This window comes from Oncorhynchus masou, chromosome 30 (genome assembly GCF_036934945.1).
Source record: "Oncorhynchus masou masou isolate Uvic2021 chromosome 30, UVic_Omas_1.1, whole genome shotgun sequence".
Lineage (NCBI taxonomy): Eukaryota > Metazoa > Chordata > Actinopteri > Salmoniformes > Salmonidae > Oncorhynchus > Oncorhynchus masou.
Window position 1 is genome coordinate 63,100,381 of NC_088241.1, and position 9,114 is coordinate 63,109,494.

The 9,114-nt window shown below is 45.4% G+C and overlaps 1 long non-coding RNA gene across 1 annotated transcript; it reads right to left on the reverse strand.

Annotated features, from left to right (window-relative positions):
* Window positions 1-543: 543 nt before the first annotated feature.
* Window positions 544-4,926, reverse strand: LOC135523222 (uncharacterized). The gene is made up of 5 exons (XR_010452803.1): window positions 4,724-4,926; window positions 4,570-4,640; window positions 1,137-1,896; window positions 866-1,000; window positions 544-735 (listed from the first exon to the last, which is right to left on the reverse strand). It is a non-coding gene; the product is annotated as an uncharacterized LOC135523222 (long non-coding RNA).
* Between the last annotated feature and the right edge of the window lie 4,188 nt (window positions 4,927-9,114).

Genomic DNA, 9,114 nt, shown 5'->3' on the forward strand with positions numbered 1-9,114 from the left:
GAGGAGACAGAAGGATCGGAGGGTAAGCATGTGGTCAGCATAGTAGAATGTCTCCATAGTAGAGCACTGTATTCTGCATTGTGCTTTAGGTGACCAACCTGATATGGCTCGGTCACATGGTGTCTTGGGAGGCACAGGTTTCTTCATGAGCAATACCGGTTTATCCTTTACAATGAGAAAATAGAGACCACAACATGAATTCCAACACCCTTCATGTCACAGCGAGACGGCTCCAACACCCTGATCGCGGCGAGAGACGGTTCCAACACCCTGATCGCGGCGAGAGACGGTTCCAACACCCTGATCGCGGCGAGAGACGGCTCCAACACCCTGATCGCGGCGAGAGACGGCTCCAACACCCTGATGGCGGCGAGAGACGGCTCCAACACCCTGATCGCGGCGGCTCCAGACACCCTGATGGCGGCTCCAACACCCTGATCGGCGGCGGCTCCAGACCCTGATGGGCTCCAACACCCTGATCGCGGCGAACACCCTGATCGCGGCGAGACGGCTCCAACACCCTGATCGCGGCGATCGCGGCGAGAGACGGCTCCAACACCCTGATCGCGGCGAGAGACGGCTCCAACACCCTGATCGCGGCGAGAGACGGCTCCAACACCCTGATCGCGGCGAGAGACGGCTCCAACACCCTGATCGCGGCGAGAGGTATGAATAAAACCCGAAGGATGAAATTATATCAAAACCACATCGCCGGGAAGCCCACATGTTCCAGTGCTGTTAAGTACACACATCCGAAGTACAATCAGGCTATCTACTAAACAAAAACGGATTTTGAAGTTAAAACATTTATTTTAAATTTTTAACTGGGTTTCTTCTGAGTTCTGTTTTCCCCACAGTGCTTTACCTTGTCTCTGAGGCAATATATGAGGGGGCGCCCGGTGTGGAGAGCACGTCTGATGGAGACCATCTCTCTCATGTACTGCTTCAGCTGTAGGAAACCAGTCAGGTTCTCCACTGGAGGGGCTCTGACGTTCTCCTCCTGGGGGAAATATAGATTTTTTTTTTTGGGGGGGAGACAGTTGAAATATAAACAATTCAAAATCAATGAATGTGATAAGGAATAATGATTTATGTTTGGCCGTAATTATACGGTAAGTTCCCACCCCCCCCCTCACCTTTTTAGTCTTCTCCTGAGTGAATTTGCTGGAGATCACTGTATTTTTTCCAAACTTCTTGTCCCACTGTGTCTGTCATAAAATGACTCAGAGTGAGGACAAGCCATGTTAAACAACTATACAAAACACATTGAGATGTGTGTCACCTTCAGTGACTTTTGGTCCTCTGATGTGAGCCAGGTTGAGAAGAGATCAACGTTGTCAGAGTAAAGCCTTCCCACTGTTTTGTATGGTCTATCCAAGGGACAAGGCAATGCTTTAAGTTTAGTGTATATATATATATATATACACACACAAACACACACATCATGGATACCAAGGTGTTTGTAATGTTTTGTATACTCAGTGTATTAGGTTTCATACTTGTTGACAGGGGAGAAAAAGCCTTTACTGAGCAGCTCCTGTCTCCTGTAGTAGTTCTTCCTGGCCTGGCCATTTTGTACGAGGCCATACTGTGTGTCACTGCGGGTAACAACCTTCTCAGGGAAGTAACTGTGGTCTTGGAAAACACCAAGCAAAGTGTGGTAGCAGTCAGTAGTGATTCATTCCATTCCATTTCACTCTTTAGTGGCTTTTGATGAAGTCAGGTGACGTTGTACAGTAGTCCACTCGCTCACCTTTTTTGAAGTCTGTGGCAAACTTGTGCTTGACGTAAGTGATGAGTTCCTGGTCTCGCTCACTCAGAGGCTGATCTAGCAGAGCAGCTATTCTCCTGATCTCTTCAGCCATGAGGACGGTGGAGGACAGTAGGCCGCTTCAACTGTTAGACAAAGGAAGGTGTGTGTGGTGAACACGTCGTAAACATTGCACGTTGGAATTACTATATTTCTCTCTAATGCCCAGGGCAGGCTACATTTGTGTTAATGATGTTAGCTACGTCAGGACTCAAGTAGAAGGGAGTCTTGTGTAACATTTCAAATATATTTCAAATATGAGTCTTGCAATATGATTACATTGGTAAATAATTGTGTAGCCTATCGATCCAATAGGCATATGCAGTTATAAAAGGTGGCCTTATATGGTATTTTTCTTACATCCGCATAATCAGCATAATTTGATGCACCTGGATAAAGATGAGCAGGGGGTAGCTGCATCTCCATATGGCGACTGGTGAGTGGGCGTGTCGAAAGGAAAGCGGTGGGCGTGTCGAAAGGAAAGCGGTGGTGGGCGTGTCGAAAGGAAAGCAGTGGTGGGCGTGTCGAAAGGAAAGCGGTGGTGGGCGTCAAAAGCACTCTGCTATGGGTTAGACGGTTTTGATTGAGCTGTGTTATCTGCCGTTTCTAACCATACCAGACATTTGAGCGACCATACCACAAGAGTTTGTTTTAAAGTGAGAGGATGTCTGTCGTTTTACACAAATCATTTTTTTAAAGTTATAAAACTGGCGATTTGTTTAAAAAAAAAAAAATAGGCCTACGCATGGATGTACTGTTTGTTATGTAATGATTTATAAATAGATCACTGCTGGGGTGCTATTTTGAGGCCTCCATCCCTCCATCTTGGCACTACCCCACCGATGTAAATATATATATATTATATAGAAATGCATTTACTAATATTTTTGTTGTTGCCATGTCTATTCTATTACAGACACCTTAATGCATACTTTTACATTTATATGATGTGAGCTAAACATACAAATAACAATTCATTTTTATTTTCTTTAGTATCATTTTTCGAAAGCACATGTTACTGTCCCCACTACAACAACAAAAATACTTAAATACATGTAATTTTGTCCTTGAAACATTGATGAAATACTGTACAATTCCTGTAGAGTATTGCTTTTCTGGGGAGTGACAATAGGTGGCTTCAAAGACTCTCCATGTCCAAAACATAGCATTCGCAATCCAGGGTTTCTATAAAATCTTGAATGTATGCGCGAGTTTTGTGACTACCTAGTTTTTCATCCAATTGACGACCAGATTTTGATGCAAATATTCAAATTTTCCCAAATGGTAACAATCAGTCCGTGATGAGGAAGTGCGCACAAAAAGTACTCTTTCACTTACATTTTATGTACCGAATTTAAATCTTAAGTTCAGTGTGCTTCCATTACATTTTTCAAACCATACCGATAGTTTTGTCACAAAAATCATCATCGATCATCATGTCACCAGAATAAGACCCTCAATATTTATTGGAAAGGTGCATCAAGCTCCTCACCGTGCTCTTTTAACACCCTGGGGCGGCAGGGTAGCCTAGTGGTTAGAGTGTTGGACTAGTAACCGAATGGTTGAAAGTTCAAATTCCCTGTGTCCCTAGAATTTGTTCTTAACTGATATGAGTTAAATAACCCTGTGAAGTTATTCATAATGTATTTAACCTGTAGCCTAATAAACTGCATGGTTTCCCTGAGTCGTAGTGGGACGACCACACCATATCATCGAGTGACTCCAAGATTACTTCTATATGGTTCACAATATTTGCTATTTCTCGCATAATTAACGAACGAACAAATTCTTTGTCGGCATTTATGAAATTGTCCCTTATTAACAGATGTGGTGGATCAGAAAGTTGTGATTTTTTTATATATATAATGGTACGACTTGTGGTTGTGTAAGAAAGTGCTATTCTTGTGCAAATGACCAGCTTACTGCTATTACATTGCTATAACTGAGACAACACATAACAACGTATTTTCACAGTAAAACATGGTAGGCCTCATACAGGATATCTCTCACACATACACACACTCATTTAAATCATCCACAACACTGTCGAAACAGGATACATCCTAGCCACAGGTGATAGCCGTCAGTTCGGCCACAACATCCGGTGACTGCAAGAGCACACACACATACACACACTAACTGCCGAGGACACACAGATAAGAGCGCACAACACATACACCCACACATTGCGAGGAGGACACACAGCCTTGACTTGCAGAGACAAGCACACACACATAATCTCCCTCTTAGCTGAACATTGTGTGACGGGGAACGGCACGACGAGACTCAGAAGGATGACTGCACGGCTCAACAGGACCAATCCAAGAAGACAACACCTCAACTGTGACCAACCAGAAGACCAGAACTTCCAGACTCAACCTACTTTCTGTACTGTATATAACATGCTTGCACTCTGTTATCGGGGCTTTTTTGTTGGTTCCTCATGAGCTAATAGAAGGGCCCGTATATACGCTGTACCAGATATCTTTAATCTGAATAAACTGTCGCTTGTCATACAATCTACCACCTTGTCTGCATCGATCCTTGACCGGCTCGCCCTTCATCATATCTCCTTATCAACAGTTGTCAACCTGATAAGATGACATCTATATGGCTATCAATATTAGTTCAATATGGGGTGTCATGCTGGAACCAATGGTATGCTCGAGGGATGGGGAATACCCACACGTAGGAACAACCGAATTGCGGGCTACAGTTGCACACTACTGTTGCAGTTAAACACTCGTCCAAAACGTTACCTTTGAGCACGCCCTTCACACGTCTGTCCTCATCACCATCCCCGGCGACACCGGTTGGAACCCCGCAAGAACTGGGAAGAACACGCAGAACAGAAACTACATGAGGTGAAAATGAAATACAAAACGAACTAAAATAAGTGTAGGAAAAGCCTACCTTTTGGGGAGCGTGTTTGTAGACCTGTGTCAGCAGTACGGAAGGAACGTTAACAACGTTCTTTATTCACCGCGTCACAAAGGGTTTGCGTTTGGGAATAACTGAGCGCGCGCCACTCCGTTCCCCGATTCGTTTGCAATTGAAAAACGTATTCAAATGTAGTTCAATTTCCAAATGAATTTATCAGTTAAACATCTTAACTGGCCGCAAACACGAATTAGCGAAATGACCATACCACGACACTGACTATAAATTGACAAATAAGTGTTCCAACAATGTCCAGAAGAGGGGGCTTATGCCCCGGCCAAAAGTTTGACCGGGGAGATGCTAGAATAGATCATATCATAAAATGTTCCACTGTTTTGTGATATGTCATCACTAAGGACGTGTTCTGGGTCGAAGGTAGGCTACGCCAGGACTATGAATTAGTCTGGCTCTTCTTTAGTATTTTATGAGAACATGGCTGGCCAAACCAAAGGGGTGACCTTTGTAGTAGATTAATAAAATCATAAAGACAAGTCCTGTCCTGGAACTCCCCCGCTGTCATTAGTCACATTAATGAGATCACGCCAGGGCTTTATAGTCATATTATAAAGCCCTGGCGTGATCTCATTAGTCACATTATAAAGCCCTGGCGTGATCTCATTAGTCACATTATAAAGCCCTGGCGTGATCTCATTAGTCACATTATAATCACGCCCTTTATAGTCATATTATAAAGCCCTGGCGCGATAACTCATTAGTCACATTATAAAGCCCTGGCGTGATCTCATTAGTCACATTATAAAGCCCTGGCGTGATCTCATTAGTCACATTATAAAGCCCTGGCGTGATCTCATTAGTCACATTATAAAGCCCTGGCGTGATCTCATTAGTCACATTATAAAGCCCTGGCGTGATCTCATTAGTCACATTATAAAGCCCTGGCGTGATCTCATTAGTCACATTATAAAGCCCTGGCATGATCTCATTAGTCACATTATAAAGCCCTGGCGTGATCTCATTAGTCACCTTATAAAGCCCTGGCGTGATCTCATTAGTCACATTATAAAGCCCTGGCGTGATCTCATTAGTCGGATTCCGTCTCTAAAAGTTCTGCTTTTTTATAAAATGTTTTGCAACAGAAACCGTTTACTTCAAACGTAAAACATTTAGTAACACAAACCAGAGTTTATATTGGACAAATTCAGGTAGACCCTGCCCTGTTTCAAGCGTAAACGGTTTCCGTTGCGGCACAAAATGTTTTGCAACTGAATCAAACTAATGAATACACCCAATGTGATCTGTGTATTCTATTATACGGTACCAAATGGTTTTATTAGAGGAAATGACCCCTGCAACTATCCATTGAGACAGCCTGGTTCTGTTCTTTCGTTTAGGAGCTCCGGGACCGACCTCTGGACCAGAGACCTCGTCGAGGGTGGGAAGGATTGTCCTGAGGCAACCCACTCCAGGCAGCTCTGATGGTTGTTCCCACTATCTGTCGACCTCTCCAGGTTTGGGGTAACAACATTTTAATCCCAGCCTGCCCTGCAACAGGATCATTTCTTTGTGTGTACCATACGCCCTCCTCTCCTCCCTCTCTTCCGACCTCTGACATGGCACAATCCAGTCTGCATATTTTTTCTTCTCCTACCAACGCATTGGGAATCAAATCATCAAATGTTATTGGTTACGTACACATGGTTAGCAGATGTTATTGGTCACGTACACATGGCTGGCAGATGTTATTGGTCACATACACATGGTTAGCAGATGTTATTGGTCACATACACATGGTTAGCAGATGTTATTGGTCACATACACATGGTTAGCAGATGTTATTGGTCACATACACATGGTTAGCAGATGTTATTGGTCACATGAATAGCAGATGTTATTGGTCACATACACATGGTTAGCAGATGTTATTGGTCACATACACATGGTTAGCAGATGTTATTGGTCACATACACATGGTTAGCAGATGTTATTGGTCACGTACACATGGTTAGCAGATGTTATTGGTCACGTACACTTGGTTAGCAGATGTTATTGGTCACGTACACTTGGTTAGCAGATGTTATTGGTCACGTACACATGGTTAGCAGATGTTATTGGTCACGTACACTTGGTTAGCAGATGTTATTGGTCACGTACACTTGGTTAGCAGATGTTATTGGTCACATGGTTAGCAGATGTTATTGGTCACATGGTTAGCAGATGTTATTTGTCACATGGTTAGCAGATGTTATTGGTCACATACACATGGTTAGCAGATGTTATTGGTCACATGGTTAGCAGATGTTATTGGTCACATACACATGGTTAGCAGATGTTATTGGTCACATATACATGGTTAGCAGATGTTATTGGTCACGTACACATGGTTAGCAGATGTTATTGCGAGTGTAGCGAAATGCTTGTGCTTCTAGTTTCCGACAGTAAGTGCAGTAATATCTAACAAGTAATCTAACAATTCCACAACAACTACCTAACACGCACAAATGTAAAGGGGATGGAATAAGAATATGTACCTATAAATACATGGGTGAGCGATGACAGAGTGGCATAGAACTGGACCTATGCAATAGATGGTATAAAATACAGTATATACATATGAGGGAAATGTTGTGTCTTGTGTAGTACATAGGAATGTTTGATACTGCCGTCTCGTTTCCAGGCAGATGCATCTCCTCACATGAAGGCCAAAGTTAATCTCTATTACATTTAGTAATTATCATTCTAACGATTGCTGGAAAACACTGTAGACTCCTTACTCAATAGCTTGGGACGGTCTGTAGAAGGCCTAAATGCATTTTTGAAGATACACAGGGTACGTTCAAATCATTTATTTGAATTGGGACTGGTGAACTTTAGTGTACCGAGTTGGAAGTTCTCCAGTGTTCACTTCAACAGGGATCAACTGTATACATGTTCTAATGACTTGAAATATTTGCTAAATAATTTGCTGGGCCCCTGCGATTGCACAATACAGTCCCATTGCTTCCATATTTTGTTGTCTGCTGGCAGTGAGTACTGTATACTTTAGGCATGTGTTGAGTGTTGGCAGAACCCTGCAGTGCCACCGCGTCCTCTATCAGTAGGCCTCTTCTCTGTGACTGAGCAGCGCCACACCGCTCCGACGGCCCTTAACGTCTCACATGAGGTTTCATTCCCTGCTCTCAATTTCCATTGGCAGGGATGCTCTGATCATGTGGTTTGGAAATGCCCGTCGCGCCACTCACACTTTCCACAACTATTTCAGCCAGGCAACACAAGACCACCGACAGCATTGTCTGCTCTGTGAGTCTGTGAGAGAGCGAGGGTACATCCATCTCTCCCTCCTTCTCATCTCCCCCTCCCCCTCTTGTTCTCCTCCCATCTCATCTCCCCCTCCCCCTCTTGTTCTCCTCCCACCTCATCTCCCCCTCCCCCTCTTGTTCTCCTCCCACCTCATCTCCGCCTCCCCCTCTTGTTCTCCTCCCACCTCATCTCCGCCTCCCCCTCTTGTTCTCCTCCCACCATCTCCCCCTCCCCCTCCCACCTCATCTCCCCCTCCCCCTCTTATTCTCCTCCCACCTCTCCCTTCTCCCTCTTGTTCTCCTCCCACCTCTCCCTTCTCCCTCTTGTTCTCCTCCCACCTCTCCCTTCTCCCTCTTGTTCTCCTCCCACCTCTCCCTTCTCCCTCTTGTTCTCCTCCCACCTCTCCCTTCTCCCTCTTGTTCTCCTCCCACCTCTCCCTTCCCCCTCTTGTTCTCCTCCCACCTCTCCCTTCTCCCTCTTGTTCTCCTCCCACCTCTCCCTTCCCCCTCTTGTTCTCCTCCCACCTCTCCCTTCTCCCTCTTGTTCTCCTCCCACCTCTCCCTTCTCCCTCTTGTTCTCCTCCCACCTCTCCCTTCTCCCTCTTGTTCTCCTCCCACCTCTCCCTTCTCCCTCTTGTTCTCCTCCCACCTCTCCCTTCTCCCTCTTGTTCTCCTCCCACCTCTCCCTTCTCCCTCTTGTTCTCCTCCCACCTCTCCCTTCCCCCTCTTGTTCTCCTCCCACCTCTCCCTCTTGTTCTCCTCCCACCTCTCCCTTCTCCCTCTTGTTCTCCTCCCACCTCTCCCCCCCTTTGTTCCCCCCCACCTCTTGTTCTCCTCCCACCTCTCCCTTCTCCCTCTTGTTCTCCTCCCACCTCTCCCTTCTCCCTCTTGTTCTCCTCCCACCTTCTCCCTTCTCCCCCACCTCTTGTTCTCCTCCCACCTCTCCCTTCTCCCTCTTGTTCTCCTCCCACCTCTCCCTTCTCCCTCTTGTTCTCCTCCCACCTCTCCCTTCCCCCTCTTGTTCTCCTCCCACCTCTCCCTTCCCCTCTTGTTCTCCTCCCACCTCTCCCTCCCACCTCTCTTGTTCTCCTCCCACCTCTCCCCCTT